At 40.4% G+C, this 19,645-nt stretch overlaps 1 long non-coding RNA gene across 1 annotated transcript; it reads left to right on the top strand.

Moving 5' to 3' along the window:
• Nucleotides 1-11,368: 11,368 nt before the first annotated feature.
• Nucleotides 11,369-19,444, top strand: LOC307050524. The gene is made up of 3 exons (XR_013810799.1): nt 11,369-11,556; nt 18,023-18,181; nt 18,935-19,444. It is a non-coding gene; the product is annotated as an uncharacterized lncRNA (long non-coding RNA).
• Nucleotides 19,445-19,645: the final 201 nt, after the last annotated feature.

The raw sequence follows: 19,645 nt of genomic DNA, 5'->3' as shown, positions 1-19,645 counted from the left end.
ATGCCACATGAATGCTACCCTCTTTTGATGCTCTTTTCTGATCCAAATAGAAATTAACTAGTTAACCAAATCAATAGCTGCATGCTATGCACCTGAGGCCATTTTAATATCCTCTAGCAATGATAGTATATCTGACATAGCAGCCACAATAAGACATTATATATATTTGGGAGAGTTGGTTGTTTATAATCACTCATTTGGATCAATAAGTTTCCTTTAAAGGCTGTATTGGTGATTTCAATGGAGATGTGAAACGTACAACCACTACTGCCTCTTTTAGTCTTTAATGGTGATGCTTGTGTCTACCTTCCCACGGTGAACACAATTCTAGTTGTTTCTTCTCAATTCTAGTTGTTTCTCTATCCCTATAATATTGTCTCCCAAGGAAATGGTTGTAGGTTTCTTGGGGAAAGGACTGGGAGAATCCCTACATTATATATTTGTCATGATGTTGATATGTCCTTCCTCCTAGGAGCACAGCGATCTCTTTAGTCAACAGATTCTGTATTTGAAAATTAGCTTTGCCACATGAACTGAGCAGGCATCACTATTTTTTTTTTTGGTGCAACCATTCTCAGTCTCCTGCTCCTCCAACTTTGCCTTCTTCTGATTATAGATGTTAAGCAGCACTCTCTTTGGCTACTCATCAGTTTGTCTTAGAATGACATTGTTTGTTATCACCTCAGAAGTCCTTAGGTAAAAGGTAAATCACTTCAGCTGCCCCTCCAATATTGGCAATTTTGATGCTAATTCTGGTCCCCTAGTTTCAGGCTCTTAAGTGCAGCCCCCGACCTCTGTTACTTGGGAGAACTCATTATCCTCAGAGCTCTTAACAAACACTGGTCTGTGACAATGTATCATCGAACTGTTCTACAGATGAGAGACTCAACTGAACTCCTTAAAGATGATGTTGCCCCTTGCACCAGAACATTTTAAATAATTTGTATTGATGTATAATTGACATATAACATTCTATTAGTTTCAGGTGTACAGCATCACTAATCATTAGGGATATTCCACACTTGTCAGAATGGCTATCATCAAAAAGACAACAAATAACAAGTGTTGGCAAGATGTGGAGAAAAAGGAACCCTCATGCACTGTTGGTGGGAATGTAAATTGGTGCAGCCACTATGGAAAAGAGTGTGGAGGTTCCTCAAAAAGTGAAAGACAGAACTACCGTACAATCCAGCACCTCCCTTCCTGGTTACTTATCCAGAGAAAATGAAAATACTAATTTGAAAAGATAAATGTACCCCAATGTTCATTGCAGCTTTACAATAGCCAAGATAGGGGGGCAACCTAAGAGTCCATCCATAGTTGAATAGACAAAGAAGATGTGATATATATATATATGTATTTTTATATATGTGGTATGCATTATATATATATATACACACAATACATCTATAAAGTAAAATATTACTCAGCCATAAAAAAGAATGAAATCTTGTCATTTGTGGCAACATGCATGGGCTTAAAGTGTATTATGCTTAGTGAAACAAGTCAGCCAAAGAAAGACAAATACTATATGATTTCACTTGTATGTGAAATCTAAAAATCAAGACAGTGCTTCCCTAGTGGTGCAGTGGTTAAGAATCCGCCTGTCAATGCAGGGGACATGGGTTCGATCCCTGGTCCGGGAAGATCCCACGTGCCGTGGAGCAACTAAGCCTGGGTACCACAACTACTGAACCTGAGCTCTAGAGCCTGCAAGCCACAACTACTGAGCCTGCGCACCACAGCTATTGAAGCCCGCGTGCCTAGAGCCCATGCTCTGCAACAAAGAGAACCCATCGCAATGAGAAGCCCACGCACTGCAACCAAGAGTAACCCCTGCCCGCCGCAACTAGAGAAAGCCCACGCACAGCAATGGAGACCCAATGCAGCCAAAAATAAAATAAATTTATAAAAAATAAAATAATTTTAAAAAGTAAAATTATAAAAATAAAATATTTTATAAAATAAAATATTTTATAAAATATAAAAATAAAATAAATTTATTAAAAGTTTATAAATAAATTTATAAAAAATAAAAATAAATAAAAATCAAGACAAATGAAGAAACATAACAAAATAGAAACATAGTCATAGATACAGAGAACAGATGGTTGCCAGAGGGGAGGCAGGTGAGGAGAGATTGAGAGGTAGAAACTTCCAGTTACAGAATTAATGAGTCATGGGTATGACACGTACTCTGTGGAGTATATAGTCAATAATCATGTAATGTCTTTGCATGGTGACAGATGGTAAGTAGACTTATCATGGTGATCATTTTGAAATGTATAGAAATATGGAATCACTATGCTATATACCAGGAACTAATATAGCGTTGTTGGTCAATTATACCTCAAAACAAACAAACAAACAAACAAACTCACAGAAAACGAGATCAGATTTGTGCTTACCGCAGGCAGGGTTGTGGGGAGGGATGAAGGTAGTCAAAAAGTACAAACTTCCAGTTTTACAATAAGTAAATCCAGGATTGTAGTGTACCACAAGATAAATATAACTAACACTGCTGTGTGTTATATATGAAAGTCGTTAAGAGAGTAAATCCCGAGGTCTCATCACAAGGAAAATATAATTTTTTCTAATTGTTTAATATTGTATCTTTACAGGATGGATGTTTACTAAACTTATTGTGGTAATCATTTCATGATGTAAGTTACATCATTATGCTGTACACTTATACAGTGCTGTATGTCAATTACATCTCAATAAAATTGGAAGAAAACATTGTAATTAAAAATATAAAATAAAAATTGTATAGATAAAACTTTAAAAAAATTAAATAAATAAAGTGAAGGAGGCTCACCTGCTTATATTAAAGCATCAGCCTGAGGGGCAGGCATCTAATTTAACACATACATCTGGGAGCCTGCTGGAATACTCCCTAGGGACAGAGACTGGCAGGTGCCATCTTTGCACTCTCCCTTTGCCATGCTCCAGAGCACCAGTATCTCCTGGAAGGGAGCTTTTACATGCCATGCGTCTGCTGCCCAGATCTTTGCGGCTGCTGCCAAAGGCATGCATCTTAACTGCATGGCTCTGGAGGCCAGGGGAGTTTGCGTTCCTGTCCCATGGGACTGTAATAATTGATGTCACCTAGAAAGGAGCTCATACCCCTCTGTCTGGCACCCAGATATTTGTGGCTGCTGCCAGGAGACACCTCTACATTGCCTGGCTCTGGAGGACAGTGGGGCTTAACCTCTTGGGTCCCACAGGATTGTAGCCAAGAGAGAAAGAGTTCTTAAACAGCTACCACCCCCAGGACACAGCAAAAGGCAACAGACCCAAATGCTTGGTCTTTCTGTGAAGGAAGCCTATTAGCTAATCATTATGACTGCGACCTGAGGGGCAGGCCTCTGATTAAACATTCATCTACAGGTTGACTCTAATCCTTTTCAGAGACCTTGGAGGGCGGGCACTATCTTAAAGCTCTCCCTCTGCTACACTCCAGTGCACCAGTGTCTCCTGGAGGGCAGTTTTACTCCACCATACTGCTGGTGACTTAGTTTCTTATGTCTGGTGGGCTGGTGTTTGCAGCTGCCACCCATGGGACACCCCTTGTTCACCTGGTTCTGGGGGACAGCGAGGGGGTGGGGTGGCTTGTATTCCCATCTCTCCCCTGCTTAGAAATCCCCTAGAAGTTTCCAGCTGCCCTTTAACATCTAGCTTCTCCACCCATCAGTCCATTCTAATACCAACTACTTACTCATTTACGCTTCTTTTCAAATTTGCCTTATTTTCTCATTATCACTCTAGACTCCAATCCTTCCTCTTGGGTTTCTAAATTTTCCCTGGGCATCAACTCCGGGGCTCCACAAAAAGTGATACTTTTTTGTTTGAGGGATACCAAACATATGTAAACAGTAAAGCTTTGCACCTAGGGAGGACATAAAGGACAAGCCATAAGAACTCAAATTCTTCCAGAAACCTTCAAACAACTGGCAAAGGAAGTTGATATCAGGTCGGTGATCATACACTGTTGGGGAAAAGGCTCTTGAAACCATGAAATGGTAAATTCCTTTAAGGAACCAGTAAAAGTACCTCTATAATAGTCCCCAAGAAGATCTTAATAGAGGAGGAATAAAATTTTGCACTAGATTCCTAAAAAATTAATTAATTAATTTTTGGCTGTGTTGGGTCTTCGTTGCTGTGTGTTGCTTTACTTGCAGCGACATGGGCTATTCTTTCGTTATGGTGGCAGGCTTGTCATTGCTGTGGCTTCTCGTTGCGGAGCACAGGCTCTAGGTGCGTGGGCTTAGTAGTTGTGGCTCACGGGCTCTAGAGTGCAGGCTCAGTAGTTGTGGTGCGCGGGCTTAGTTGCTCCCCGGCATGTGGGATCTTCCCGGACCAGGGATTAAATTCATGTCCCTTGCATTGGCTGGAGGATTCTTAACAACTGTGCCACCAGGGAAGCCCCTGAACTAGACATTTGCAAGATATGGTTTGGCTCAGTTAACGTGAATGTTTCCTCCTGTGTCACAGCCAACTGCCTAATTCTTCTTAATGGTAAATTTCCAATTTCCATAGTAATTGTTATGTTCAACTTTTAAATGATCATTTATGTTTTATCACTAAAACATCAATTTCTCTAGCTGTTCAATTTATTTACTATAATAGACTATAACTTGAAATTCTCATGTAATCACTTTTAGTTTCTTTTACACATGTTTTTATTTTCTGCCTCATCCCTAACATTAATTTTTTTCCCTTAAGCTATTAATTGATTCTTTGTACTAACCAGCTTTTGTTTTTATTGATCCATTCTTCTGGTTTTGTTTGTTTTCCATTTCTTTTATCTTAGCTTTTCTTTTGACTAATTCTCTCTTTATACTTTCTCTTGTTTTTTTTTCTTTTTTGTAAGTCAGATATTTATTTTCTGTCATCTTAAATAATAGATTTCATATGAAATTTTTTCCTTTTTATTACTTGCCACATAACTTATAATTTCTATTTTGATACCCTTTTTCATTTGGGGGGTTATGCAAAGTAGTATTACTAATAGTGTTATAGATCTTAAAAGTTCTCAACACAAGGAAAAAATATTGTAACTATATGAGGTGATGAATGTTAACTAAATTTATTGTGGGAATCATTTCACAATATATATGTATATCCAGTTGTTATGTTGTTCACATTAATCTTATATAATGTTACGTGTCAATTCATCTCAATAAAACTGAAAAAAATTAAATTAAAAAAAGTGTTAAATGATTTTGAAGTGGTACTTTAGTAATCAGATTTACTTTTGAGGTGTCAAGTTCTATTTTTATTGGATGTGCATTGTGTTTTGCTGTATAGGAAACTTTATAGTACAATGATATTTGACTTTTTTTTTTTAACCGGAGCAACAGATGTCACTCAAGCACTTAAAACACACATACAGATAGGCCATTTTTTTTAATGGTTTCCTTTCCAAGAAGTTTATCTTCAGATTAAAATACACTTTACTTGCCCTGGATTCAAAGATTTGTCTTTACATTTCTAAGTATGTTTTCCTGCAAAGGTTTTTAAATTTCAATAGATAAAATCCTGTTTAACCATTGACTTATATCATAAAAGCACACATTCACCTGCTCAAAAAGGAAGCCCTGGTTAGCTTAATTGACAGTATTCAGAAAGCTTTCAAGGGCTTTATAGTCCCATGGTGATTGGAAAGTTAGAATTTTCTTGATTTTCTCTACCTCATGAAAACTTGTTTTTAATCAAGGTAGTAAGTGTACTTCAAGACAATGCAATTAACTTTGAATTTTTTTTGCTTTCACTAATCTGTACAGAAGAGATCTCTAGCACTTTTGTATAGAAGAGTTACCTTTGATTTTCTCCAAAGTGTTATGGAGCAGAGTTTTGTTTGGCTTAGGAATCACTAATGGGAGATTCTTCACTGTATAGCATGGTATGGGAAACTCTTGCCACCTTTCCAGTTGCCATTTCATTTGTTTTTCCAAAAAGTATGAATTATGGTTTAGGACTGTGAAAAAAGTCGTGGAGGACAGAAATGTGTTAGACACAGTCCCATTCATCCCATAGCCTATACTCTATAAAAAGTAATAAAACAGGGCTTCCCTGGTGGCACAGTGGTTGAGAGTCCGCCTGCCGATGCAGGGGACACGGGTTCGTGCCCCGGTCTGGGAAGATCCCACATGCCGCAGAGCGGCTAGGCCCGTGAGCCATGGCCACTGAGCCTGTGCTCCGGAGCCTGTGCTCCGCAAGGGGAGAGGCCACAACAGTGAGAGGCCCGCCTACCGCAAAAAAAAAAAAAAAAAAGTAATAAAACAACTACATGAATAATTCTATAACTGGATTGTTAATGATCACTCTCATAGGAGAAATGTGCCATAAAGGCAAAACAGTGAATTTCCTAATTGAATAATGTCAAGGACTAATTGTAAGTGGTTTGAAATTGGACTGAATTGGAAACTGAGTAGCCAACTCTCTAGTTCTAGCCATAGAAATTAGATAGAATGGAGGGAAAGACTCCTTACCCCTTCCGAAAGGAGATCTTTGTGGAATGTTGACTTTGAGGTGTTAGAAAACCATTTAGGCTACTAGAAATGTACCAGAAGTCACCCACACTGTGATAAAATTTGAAGCCAAAGTGAAAGTTGAGTTTACCTAGCAAAAGAGGATACAGCAATAGTTCTCATAGTGTAGTCCCTGGAACACCACCACCACCAGCAGCATCTGGAAGCTTGTTAGAAAATCCAGTTTTTCAGGTCCCATTCCAGATCTACTGAATCAGAAACCTTGGGGATGGGACACAGCAATCTGTGTTTTGATAAAGACTCCAGGGGATCCTGTGCACACTACAGTTTGAGAGTCAATGGAGCAAATAAAAAAAAAATGGAAGAGGGCTTCCCTGGTGGTGCAGTGGTTGAGAGTCCACCTGCCGATGCAGGGGATGTGGGTTCATGCCCCGGTCTGGGAGGATCCCATATGCCGCGGAGCGGCTGGGCCCGTGAGCCATGGCCGCTGGACCTGCGCGTCCGGAGCCTGTGCTCCGCAACGGGAGAGGCCACAGCGGTGAGAGGCCCGCATACGGCAAAAAAAAAAAAAAAAAAATATGGCAGAGAGCTAAAGATCCCAGTTGAAGGTTTATAAGGCTGAAGAAGACAAAAAGAAGTCTCAAAGTTGGAGAGGATCCATGGGAGCCAAACATTCATGGAAGCCATGGGAGGAGAGAATTCCAAGAAGGAGATAATCAGTATTGTCAAATGTTATAGGAAGTTTAGTTCAAGTTGGGGCATTTGTACTAGTTCACAAATAGTACAAATGTGAACTATTGTGCAAGCTTCTTAACCTTTCTGAGCCTCAATCTATGCACCTGTAAAATGAGTCTGGAATCATGCTCTTCCAAAATTTTAAGATTTTTAGTGAATTAAATTATATACTAGATATCAATTATGAAACCAGATGATTCATGAAGTAATCTTTCTGTAACATAGCCATTAAATCTGGCCATAGTTCTAAAACCTAACTTCAGTATTAAAGCTCTCAAGATTGGTGATTTTGATAACAACACTCCCATATACTTGCATGAGTTAAGTGATGGTAGAGCAGATACTGGAGGATTATGTAACTTGGCTAGATATCAGGAACATACTAGTGCTGAGGGACTGGCATGGACAGTGGAGATGCCTTGTTTTCTGGATGTAAATTTTTATAAACTGCCACATGGAAGCGTGACAGTTAAGATGGCTGGGTCAACTATTTTTCTGTTTATTAACACTAGAAACACACAGGTGGGATTTGAGTCATATTTATGGGAAAGCAGCAGAAGCCATACTGATGAACTATTTTGTGTTTTTTGTGAGAATTGTAAAATTATGACAAATATCACTTTGATTTAACAGATAGATGTACTAAGGTATACAGTAGTGATGCTTAAAGTGAGAATATATATTATTTGTTAGGTGCTCAAATTCCTCACTGCCCCAAATTTTGTTTCATGAAAATCTTCCAGCATACTTGTAATTCTTACTATTTATTTGCTCCTTCAAGATCATTTCAAGGTTCTTAATAAGTGCTTATTTGGATGATGGAATAAATGGGAGACTGAAGACCTATATTCACTTAAATTGAATATATGCTTTATCTGAAAAGGATAACAGATTATTAGCTATGGCATTACCTAGAATACATGTATATGATTTAATCCATTATTAACTATCAGCTGAGTGCCAATCTTTATTGGAGTCAGATCCATAAGGTGACATTTTATGTAGTGAAAAGGTAGGGAAAGGTCTGGACTTTTAGAACAGTTCCCTCGGCATTTAAGATATGAGGAAAAGTTGGAGAATTAATACACTTGACTAACGTGGATGCTGTATGAGTTCTGAAGTATCAAAAGAAGTGAATAAGGTGAGAGGCAATGCCATATACAAATTTTTGCACACTGCACAATATATTCTCTAATAAATCCTATGGCCCTATATGTTTCTGTCTCTTCACAGAGATGAATTAAACAAACAAACATACAACAAAATGTGTAAGTCAAACAATTCAAAATAAAATACAAAAGAATCACAGCACTGAAGGAGACTCTATTCATAAACCAAAGCAACCCTGTTCACAAGACCATCTCTGCAATCCTAAATTCTCCTGTATTCTACAACTGCTCCAGACTCTTTCCCATTAATCTAAATAATTTTCTCCCAGCAACTGTGTAGTGTGACTTAACCTCTGAGGCTAAGTCTTCCCACCTTTCTTACTGCTCCAGTCCCCAGGTTTGCAAGGTGTCTCTTTTTTGGAGAGATTGGGGTTGGGGAAGATTGGAGAAATAGGGGTAAGGGAAGGGATTAGCAGTCTTACTTTAATAAACCTTACCCTGATCACTTTAAAATCTTCCTGGTTCAGGTGATGCTCTGGGGGAGGGGGTTGATACATTTGCTCAGCCTCAGAACCCAAAACAAAACCTTAAAGTTCAAATTCAAACCCTGAACTATTCTTTCCACTCTCCTTTTTTTTCATATTTCTTATATACTGTTTGGACAACAATGACTTTGTACACCAAAACCGACAATACAGTGTGATAGAGCTCTGTGATCTATTTTAGTCAAAGATTAGTGGGGCTCTGAAGAGGAAATAATTTATCTTACCTGTGGACTAAGGGAGGCTTCAAGAACCTGGTATCCCTAAAGCTGCATCTAGAAGGTGTGGAAGTTCATGCAACACTCAGGGAGTTAATATCTCCTCCAGGATGGAGCATGGAGTGAATGAAGAACAGTGGCAGAAAGGGCAGGCCAAAGTCATATTACAAACGCCCTTCAATTACTTGCTAAGAAAATTGGAGTGACTATTGTAGGCAGAAAAAAAAAAGAGAATCTCATCATTATTTATGTCTCTTAGATAACTGTCAGCAGTGTGGGAGACAGACTTGAGTTCATAATTAAGGTTTTGTTTTTGTTTTTTAAGTTTTTTGGCCACACCCATGGCATGTGGGATCTCACTTCCCCCCACCCCCCCATCAGGGATCGAACGGTCACCCTCTGCATTGGAAGTGCAGAGTCTTAACCACTGGTCTGCCGGGGAAGTCCCTATAATTAAGGTTTTTGTTTGTTTGTGTTGTTTTAGACCCGGTGGGCCTAGATATGAGTGTTAACTAGATCAGCCTAAAGGCAGGAAGGAGATCAGGAATTTCTTTTCTAGAGACACTTAGGGGCAAATTTAATAGATAGAAAGATGATAAGGGATTAAACCAGGAATATTTCAGTGGCAATAAAGAGGGAGGGACAGATGGAAAGACTTCAGGGATAGCATGGGAAATGTGAGTCATGTCACCTGCACTCTATACTATTATGTCATCTCAAACACTTGACAGTTGAGGCTTTCTCTGACTCAGTCTGGCAAATGGCACACGTAGGGGGCTGTTTCCCAAGCTACCCGTGGTTCATTTGCATGCCCATTTGATTGCCAGCCTCATTATGGCAGGGATCATCTTTTCACCTCTGTGTTCCTTGAGGTTTCTAATGACCCACAGAAAGGCAAGCTGGATGGTTGGTGACTGAGTGGAAACTAGACATTCATAAATGACTGAAGATTACAGGCTATCTGGCAGTAAAAGCACTAGCATTAAAGCTTCACTGATACCAAGACATTACACCAATTACCATTCAACCTAAACTCTCATAGCACTTTTTCCCCTTATTTTTATTAAGATGGTGAACTACCTGATCTCAGAGAGGCAGCAGTGAGGGGTGGTGTGAAGCAAGATCTTAATTCCCTGCCCAGGAACTGAACCTGGGTAGCCTGGATGAAAACCAGGAATCCTGGCCACCACGCCCCCTGGCTCTTGCCCCCAGTGAAAAATGCATTTCTCATGGAGACAAAAACTGTAAAAACAGGTACAAGTTTATTATTAGAGACAGCACAAAAACAAGTGGGAGCGCAAACAGGGAAAGTTTGTTAAGATAGAAGCAAGGCAGAGATGCACACCTGGAGAGAAAGGGTGTGGGCAGCCTCCCTAATGAGGAGGAGCACAGTAAAGAGGCATTTAAGTCATTTATACAGGGAGGTTCTTCCAGGTCTTTGTTTACCTTTGGCCAATTATCTGATTTCTTTTTTCACACCTGACCTGCCCTAGGACCCTCCCCAACATAAGTGGGCAACTTTTTTCCAAGATGGATTACAGCCCAGAGGCCTATGGGATGGCCTTAGCATCACATATTATGGGGTAGTGCCCCCTCCTTTTTAACCCCCAAGGAGCCTTTCTGCGCATGTGCAATGTCTCCCTTGCCCCAAGGATGGGAAATGTATGACCTCTTGATCTTGTAACAGGGTTTAGCCCCTCTCTGTCCCTGCCATAAAAGTGTCCAGTGTCTGGTTATCTACCCTATTCCTGTTGTTGTTTCTTATATTGAAGTGCAGATCTCGAAATATAGACAGGAGTCTGGTCGTAAATATGTAGTCCGGAGCCCGTTTGTCTTTTGCCTCAGGAATTGCAAACAGGGGGCTGGTAATGAATGTCCAGCCTGGAGCTCATCTTTTTCTCACTCCAGGAGGTGTGAACAGGAGGCCAGTTGCAAATGCCTAGCCTGGAGACCATCTATCTCCTGCCTCATCCCTATCCCACAAATAACCAGAGGCTAGAGTACTGGCTTCAAAGTAACTTTTTCAAACCTGATTTTATTGAGCTGATTATGTGCCAGGGAGTGTTCTAAGAAGAGACCTACAACACAGGAGGTACAGGTTTCTATATCCTTTGACGATTACTACAAACACGACTTAAGTCCCTAAGTCCCGATTGCAAACCAGCTTGCCGGACCAAACCTCTGACGCTCGAATTTCCGGGAGGAAGCGTAAGTATGTTATTACGGATCGATTGCTTTTGCCTGGCGGAGACCTATCTGGAAGGGCCCTGCACTGGGAGGCAAAGGAAGGGAGGTCCGTGAAGGACCGTACTCCTCGGGAGGGACCCAGAGCCACTGAGATTCGGGAGGCCACGCTGGCCTTTTGGCTGGGCACCCAAGCGGGTCGGAGAGTTCAGTCATGTTCGCCCACGCGGTGATGCGGCAGAATAAGACCCTTCGCTACGGACTTCCCACGTTGGTGAGCGCAGTGAGAAAAAAGTTGAGGAGGGATTCCGGAAGGGGTGGGACCACAAGTCTGGCTGGAAGGAGAGTTCTGTGAAACTGTAACGCGTGCGACCCGGAATGGCAGTCTGGGCTAGGAAGGGGCTGGCGTTTAGGCCGTCCTAGTCTCCTAGTCTCTCCCCGCGCTGGTAGTGGGATCTCGAGCCCCCCTTTTACCTCTTTGGTAGCTACCTGGATGTACTTCTGAGAGCGATGTCAGAACCAGATTTTAACCCAAGTCTGGATGATTACTAAACTTCCATCCTACACCGCTCCGCGCCCGCCCGCCCCCAGCTACAGCTTGACGATACTCTGCATCATTGGAACTAGTTATACTTACTTAATTTAACTGTATAATTTCGGGCATCTTCAGGTTTCAGCTTATTAGTTTCTGAACTGGCTTAATTCTTCCAGGGTTGTTATGAGTTAAATAAATCCTTGTGAATTGAATGAAGCATATTGTAGCAGCCCTCAAAAGATGGTCGCTGAATTATAGTTGATGTTTTTAAAGCACGTTGAAAGTAGTTTTGGTGTCTATTTCTTTGCATCTATTCCTACGCGGAGTTCCCAGAAGGTTGCATTCGTCTTGAAATTTAGATTGTTGTTGGCTTAACACAACACCAACCCGAGTTGGAATCCAGCGAGACCACTCCCTTTCTTTTCAGTTTGATCTTGGCAAGTTACTTTGCTTCAGCAAGCCTTGATGTCATAGTAAATGAAACAATTTAAATATAAAGCATGTGGACAAAGTCCACTTACTTTTAAATAGTTTATTACTTTGGTATGGATTTGGTACAGGTGAAGTTACCAGCTTTTGCATTTAAGCAGGACTAAAGGAAAGAAGTGACCTTAGAAAAGTAATGAGTCTTTTTTACTCATCTTTGATGAACGTGGATTTCTTGCTCATCTTTGGAAACTCCTTTTTATCTCTCTTTATAAAAGTTTAAAGAAAACTGTAAGACAATGTAGCTGATGGGGAATGTGTAAAAACTATCCTCCCTATAGATTCCCCTGCCACAAAATAGAGATCCATTCAAAAGTACTATGATTGTAGTCACTACCTTGAGGTCACCTGCATGTCCCGCTGGAAGACAGTTTGATTTTGTTTCTTATCTTTCAAAATCATCATAGCTAAGCTCTTAAAACCAGTAGTATTAAAGTACCTTCTAAGGTTTCCCTCATTTGTTTTATTTCATGGAATGGAGACTACCACAGTAGACTTCTTCCCAAGTATATTTCTCTATACTGGTCTCTGTGTCTATATTGGACCTGTACTATACTGGACCTAGGTCTGTACTGTTTCAAAATATGGGTCCTAGACATATAACTACTTTTGTAGAGGAAAATGTTGAATTCAGTACTCTAAAACCCAACACTACTAGAAAGAACTCAAAAGATACATCGTCTTCATCATGTATCAGTCAAATTTTCCATAATTACTATAGTATACTACTATACTTCAAGTTGAAATTATTTCCTCTCTAGATAAATGTTAATGCTTGCTTCATAAGAATCTTTATTCAGCAACATACAGAAGAGGACTTAGAGTACCAGGTATAAGCCAATATAATACTCTCCTTCCCTGCTCTCCCAAACCACTTGAAAAAGAGAATATATTTGTTGTCTTGCAAACCACTTGAAAAAGAGAGTATATTTGTTGTTTCAGTTTCCACACTGTACATTTAGTCCCCAGAATTTACCTTTCTAATCTGACCAGTGACTACTGGTTTCTACATTCTAAAAAATTAGCCCATTTAATGTTTACTGTTCAGTTGTTTTTAGTTTATTCAGTGTTATGCAACTATCACCACAGTCTAATTTTAGAACATTTTCATCACCCTAAGAGAAACACCATACTCAACTAGTAGCCACTTCCTGTTGTCCCCTACCCTTCTCCCATCCTAGTTAACCACTAATCTACTTTTGTCTGTAGATTTCATAGAATAATACAACTTATGGTCTTTTGTGACTGACTTTGTTCACTTAGCATAATGTTTTCAAGGTTCATTCATGTAACATGTATCAAAACCTCATTCCTTTTAATGGGTAAATAATATTCCATCAGTTGGAATATTAATTTTCATTGATGAACTTTTAGGAGGTTGTTTTCATTTCTTGGCTATTATGAATAATGCTGCTATGAACATTCATGTACAGATTTTTGTGTGGATGTGTTTTCATTTCTGTTGAGTAAATACCTAGTAGTAGAAATGCTGGGTCACATGGTAACTCCATGTTTAACATTTTGAGGAACTGCCAAGCTATTTCCCAAAAACTACATTGTCCACTTTTTTAAATTAAACCCTTACTAGTGGGTGTGAAGTGGTATCTCACTGTGGTTTTGATTTGCATTTCCCTAATGACTAATGATGCAGTACATTTGTTCATACAGTGGATTATTGGTTATCTGTATATCTTCTTTGGGGAAATGTCTATTCAAGTCCTTTGCTCATTTTTAAATGGGACTGTTTTTCTTTTTATTGGGCAGAGGTTTTCTTAAACACCTGGAACCAGTAAGTTTCCCAGTGTTTGTCAAGGGGCTCTGTGTGCTTGATTGGGCATGCCTTCAGTACTCAGGCAGGTTACAACTCCGCCTTAAGCTTTTACTTCTTGCTTGTTCAGAGCCTCAAGGTTAGCCACAGGTGAGTGTTCAGGGCCTTCTCCGATCTCTCCTGAGCTTACACACTGCTCTGGGCATGTGGACAGTTCTGCTCATGTGCGTGTCCTTCCAGAGTGCCAGGAATATGTTTGAGCTTTTCAGAGTCCTCTATGGGCACCTTACGCCTCATATTTTACTTTGACTTTTTTGTTTAGACTATTCCTTGCCCTGTCATCTACCACCTCAGGCAGTTTGATGTTAAACAATGGCCTCTGAATTTTTTCAGCAAACACTTCCAGGGAGAAGTCTGTTTGCACTAGTTGAGCTCCAAGTCAGGAAAACTATAGACAGCCTTGTGAGTGGGTCTTCCAGGGAACCACCAGACTGGTCAGATAATGAAAATTCTCAGGGAATAAGACTTTAAGGAGCCCCACCCCATTATGCACCTTCCAGCGGTTACTGCTTTATATCATGATTTTAGACTGTTGGTTTTCATGTTTACCAAGGAGCTGGGGTTGAGACGTGGGAATAGGTAGGCTAAATATGGCACCAAGCTTTCTGCTTTAACCGAGATTCAGTCATTTTTCTTACGTAAATGTTCCCAACATCATTGCAGGCCTTTTTTAATTTCCAAAGTTCTGAAAAAGTAGATTTGACAACTTTTGCCAGTGTTCTCATTGCTTTAATGGAGAGGGTTTTGGAGATTCTTACTCTGCCATTTCACTGATGTCACTTTTTTTTTTGTTTTTGGGGGGGATTTGGTGAGATTCTTCTAATTTTTCATTTGTTTATTGCTCTTTGAGGCACTTTTATGATGGTTCCTTTAAAATCTTTGTTAACGTCACTTGATAGTCTTTCCTAATTCAAGTTGCTGTTTCCTGATTCTTCTTATGACAAGTGAATTTTTATTTTATCTTGGACATTCTGTATAGTATGTTAGGAAACTTTATAGTCTCTTTAGGTCTTCTACTTTAGCAGCAGTCACCATGCTTGCGTTAAGCTTGTGGGTAGAAGTTAATGTAGGTAGAGAAGACCAAACGCTGTGCCCTAGGGGTACTCCAAGTTCAGAGGGTTGGGGTGTACAGGAGGGACCAATACAGGAGACTAAGAAGGGTTCTCAGTGAGGTAAAAGGAAAACCAGTTTTAAGGGAAGAGAAGGAAAATGTGATCAACAGTGTCAAATTTTGCTCATGAAATAAGATGAGAACAGAGAGTTAAACATTGCATTTAGTAACATGGATGTCAGTGATGGTTGGAATGGGTCTAAGAGAAAGTGGGAAGAGCAGCAAGCGTAGACAACTTGTTTGAGGAATTTTACTGCAGGTAAGAACAAAGAAATGGGATAATAACTGATGGGGAAGTAAGGTCTAGAGAAATTTGTTAATAAGATGGGAGAGACAATAGCATTTTTTATGATGAATCATGCAGTGTGGTGAGCAAGATTTTTGATGAATCACTGCCCTTCAGTATATAAGATGATTGGGATCTAGTGCAGAAATGAAGATATTTAGCTAGGAGTGTAGATACCATGGTAATGAGTGGTCGGTAGTACAGTGCAATTTTGACAGTAACTATGTAGCATTAGTAGAGACTTCATAGATTAAGTGCACAGTTCTCCATAGAACTCCCCTTATCAGACACCAGCTGAAAGCTGTGCGATATTAGGCCACCTGTGCTTCTGATCAACTGGTTACAAATTCAGTGGTTCCTGATAGCCCCTCAGGTTCAATAATTCAGTAGATTGACTCACAGAACTCAGGAAACCACTATACTTAGGATTATTGTTTTAGCATAATGGTTATGAATTAGGAACAGCTGAAAGAAGAGACCCTTAGGGCAAGGTCCGGGGAGGGTCCCAAAGGCAGAGTTTCCTTGTTTTCTTCTTGTGGAATCAGGGTATGCCACCATCCCAGCACACTGATGTGTTCACCAACCAGGAAGCTCATCCAGAGTTTTTTATTGGGATTTTAATCATCTATGGTTGATTGGATCATTGGCTGTGTGACTGAACTCAGTCTCCAGCCCCACCCTTTTCCTCCTTGGAGGTCAGGAGGTCAGGTTGCTATCACATGGCTCAAGGTCCCCACCCTCTAGTCACATGGTTGATCATCCCAGCATGACCAGCCTCTATGCTGTGACTATCTAGGGGGCCACAATGAGTCACCTCAGTGGTATAAACTCAGCTGTGGTCCCAATAACAAAGATGCTCCTGTCACTCAGGAAATTCCAAGTGAGTAGCTCCCTCCCAAGAACCCAGGACCAAGACCAGACAAATTCTTTATTATGTAACATGTGGGTATTGTGATGGCAGTGGTGCAGAAAAAGAGATGATGGTGGCCTGGACTAGAATATTAGAAGAAGATATAGTCAGAAATTTTCAGATTTAAGAAATATTTTGACAGAACTCAGTGATGGATTAGATGTGAGATAGGAATTAGAGGAGCTAAAGATGACTCCGGAGAAGCTGGCTTGAGTAATTGGATGAAAGTATTTGACCTTAATTTGGATGTGAACGATTGATTAGCAGCAGATTGGGGCAGAAAGAATGTTGGGGTAAAAAATCAAGAATTTTTTCATGTTAATTTATATATACCTTTTAAACTTTCAAGTGGAGATGTCAAGTAGGAGGGCAGGTCTTCACTTCAGTGGGATGTTTCCCACTGAAAATGTACATTTGGAAGTTGTTAGGTTATAGACGCTATTTAAATCCATGGAACTGGATGGCATCACCTAGGGACTCTTGGTTGTGAATAGGTACAAAAGGTGTGAAGACTGAGCCTTTTGAGATACTCCAACAATTTGAGATGGGAAGGTGAGGAAGAATGAATAAAGGGAGGCTGAGAGGAGTTAGGAAAATCACAGGTGTGTCTTTTTGTTACCACCCGGGGTTCTTGGCCTTCCTTAATCAATAGATATTGATAAGAGGCCAGACAAGAAATTCAGGCAAGACTTTATTAGCAGGGGGGAGCGAAAACAGAACCCCTAGGGTGGGGGCCAGCTGATTCCTTCTATTGGGAGAGCGTAGGGATATGTCCTTGGGTGGGGCTAAAGGGGTGGCTTAGGTGGTCTGCCTACCCCTTTGTGGTGTTGAGTGTAGGGGGCATGTGCAGTACCCTGCTTTTACTCCTGACACCGTGTTTTTGCTCCCAGCTCTTCAGAAGTGGCAGTTGGGTTTTTGGTGTTTTTGTATCTTGTTGTGCATAATTTGCCCCCACTGTGCATGCTTGCAGTAATTTTTAGTCCCTTATACTTCCTTTACATTTTGTTGCTGGAGGAGAAGTTTGTCCAGGTGCAAGCACTGCAGCAAAGGGTCCCAGGTCCCAGGTCCCAGCGTGTCTCATTTTCATTGAAACCAAGAGACAGAAAAGTTACTTTACTTATACAAAGAATGATTACATATTGACATTGGAAGTATTAGCTGGTTATATATAACAGATATTTTTCCTGGTTTGTTGTCTTTTGATTTGATGTCATTTTTATTTCATTTATTTGCAGGTAAGAGACTAAATTTTCATGTGGTCAGATTCATTGGGTTTTTAAATTCATAGCCTCAAGGTTTTGTCGGTATTCCAACTTCAAAATTATAGAATTTTATATTTTAGTGTTTTTATCTGTTTGTATTACTTTAATTGGTAATATTAATATATTGATGGTAGGGATCAAACTTAATTTTTTTCCAAATTGCTAGACTTTTACAGCTTTAGGATGAGAGTAAAGCCCATTAGATTATTGGAGGAGATGCTAAAGCAGCAATGGCAATTCATGGGCTTTTTTTTTTTTTTTTTTTTTTTTTTGTGGTACGTGGGCCTCTCACCGTTGTGGCCTTTCCCGTTGCGGAGTACAGGCTCCGGGCGCACAGGCTCAGCGGCCATGGCTCACGGGCCCAGCCGCTCCACGGCATGTGGGATCCTCCCGGACCGGGGCACAAACCCATGTCCCCTGCATCGGCAGGCGGACTCTCAACCACTGCACCACCACGGAAGCCCCCATGGGCTCTTTTAAGGTGAGCCACATACTGAGAAGGGTAACATTTCATGAGATTGTTTTATCACTTGGTTAGAAAATGGAGAAAAATGCTCTCTAATTGGCCTATTTTGCAAAATCATAAAATTGAAAGAATTCTAGTCTTGAAGAAGCAAGGTCAGGATTTTATTCCTGGATTTATCCATTACAATCATGGGCAAGTCATTGAGTTGGCTGTGCTTTTTTTTTTTTTTTTTTTGTGGTACGCGGGCCTCTCACTGCCGTGGCCTCTCCCGTTGCGGAGCACAGGCTCCGGACGCGCAGGCTCAGCAGCCATGGCCCACGGGCCCAGCCGCTCCGCGGCACATGGGATCCTCCCAGACCGGGGCACGAACCCGCATCCCCTGCATCGGCAGGCGGACTCTCAACCACTGCGCCACCAGGGAGGCCCGGCTGTGCTTTTATTTCCTCATGTATTAAGTGTATTTTTTTCCCTTAGCTCATAGGTCTTTTGTAAGAATCAACTAATATAATGCTTGTGATGGTGATATTTAAATCATAAGGTCAAGTACAGGTAGGGGGTAATGATCTTGGTATTTGCTCATGTGCTAAAATGTTTCCCAGTGATAGTGTGTACTATATCTACTCTGAAAAGATGAATGGTAACTCACCAGGGAAAATAATCTATAGGATTTTGTATAATCTGCCACTGTTGGTGTTCAGATAAGTAATGTATAGATAGACTGAATTCTGCCCTTCTATTTTGTTTAATTGTTTCCCTGTCTTGTTTCAGTTGCTGATTGTTGGAGGTTCTTTTGGTCTTCTTGAGTTTTCACAAATCCGTTATGATGCTGCGAAGATTAAAGTAAGAACTGTCGTTGGCGTTTGACACGTGTACATGTATGTTCTGATTTATGAGACACGAATACTCAGTAAACTAAGCTGTCTTGAGTTTTATCTTGCTTTTTAAGACTGATATATGGGGACTTCCCTGGTGGTCCGGTGGTTAAGGCTCTGTGCTTCCAATGCAGGGGGCACGGGTTCCATCCCTGGTCAGGGAACTAAGATCCCACATGCTGCATGGCGAGGCCCAAAAATAAAATAAATAAATAAAATAAAAATAATACAAACAGCTGTTAAAAAAAAGACTGATATATGATCTTTGGGCTCTTTTTAAAAATTTTTTATACACTTTTTAAAGGTTACTTTCCATTTACAGTTATTACAAAATATTGGCCATATTCCCCATTTTGTACATTATATCCTTGAACCTGTTTTACACCCAACAGTTTGTACTTCCCACGCCCTCACCCCTACTGCCCCTTACCCCTCCCCACTGGTAACCACTAGTTTGTTTTCTATATTTGTGAGTCTGCTTCTTTTTTTGTTGTAGTCACTAGTTCGTTGTATTTTTTAGAATCCACATATACATGATATCATATAGTATTTGTCTTTCTCTATCCGATTTATTTCACTTAGCATAACGCCCTCCAGGTCCATCCAT

Source organism: Hyperoodon ampullatus, assembly GCF_949752795.1.
Source record: "Hyperoodon ampullatus genome assembly, chromosome: 3".
NCBI classification, from domain to species: Eukaryota; Metazoa; Chordata; class Mammalia; order Artiodactyla; family Ziphiidae; genus Hyperoodon; species Hyperoodon ampullatus.
This window is presented reverse-complemented; position numbering and strand designations above follow the sequence as displayed.